Raw genomic sequence first — 918 nt, 5'->3', positions numbered from 1 at the left:
AACTTGATCAAGCTCCGCCACTGTCTACAACGCTTGCAATTGCAACAGGAGCGTTGAAACTTTTACTGCAGAGACAAAGTGAAGGGTGAAATCACATCGATGCTTTTAATTTGCTGCTTCAACAACTGACACTTGTAATAATATCTCCAGAATAATTCATGCGGTAAATACTTGAAAAAGACTAAGCAGCCTTTTCTCTAATATGTGCCTGGGATGCACGCACGCTTATCAACTTCTTGCCCATGAGTATTGGGATGCCGACTCACGGGAAGACGAAACCACCATGTTATTAGGCCTATCAGAGCTAGCTAAGGTGGAATCTTTGGATGTTCAAGCTCAAACAAAAAGGAAACTGAAGCCGCCTGATGATGCAAATAATGATTATAAGACATATGCACTAAACTATAAACAATTACTCTCTCCGTCCGAAAATACTTGTCATCAAAATGGACAAAAATAGATGTATCTAGAACTAAAATACATCTAGATACATCCAATTTTATGCATTTTGATGACAAGTATTTCCGGGCGGAGGGAGTATTAAATAAATACGTGATGAAGTGTGTGTGTGTGTCCACCTCATAATAGTGTTGACGTTATGTTCTACAAATCACAACTTTTGAACATTATTTAGATATGGCAAGAAGAAATAATAAAATGCTTACACATAACTTGTTCGTGTCACTCCTTCTCCACCTTGGACCTCGTCACGGGAACATTGATGGCGTTGCTACATGTGTAGCCTGGCACACCGATGCTAAGTCAATCGGCATCTTGGAGGTCGCTATGCTCGTCGAGGAAGAAATTGCTGATGTACATCTTGAACTGCAAGGTGGCCGTCCTAATGTTCTGCGTGACGGACGGCCAGTCACGACAGAGATGAACTCATGCCCGGCCCACACCTAGAAGACCGCACAG

At 42.0% G+C, this 918-nt stretch overlaps 1 pseudogene; it reads left to right on the top strand.

The window, feature by feature from the left end:
- The first annotated feature begins 786 nt into the window (after window positions 1-786).
- Window positions 787-918, top strand: part of LOC119361012 — a 4,054-nt pseudogene continuing 3,922 nt past the window's right edge.

This window comes from Triticum dicoccoides, chromosome 2B, assembly GCF_002162155.2.
Source record: "Triticum dicoccoides isolate Atlit2015 ecotype Zavitan chromosome 2B, WEW_v2.0, whole genome shotgun sequence".
Taxonomy (NCBI): domain Eukaryota; kingdom Viridiplantae; phylum Streptophyta; class Magnoliopsida; order Poales; family Poaceae; genus Triticum; species Triticum dicoccoides.
The sequence above is the reverse complement of the archived record's forward strand: the minus strand, read 5'-3'. Positions and strand labels throughout refer to the sequence as shown.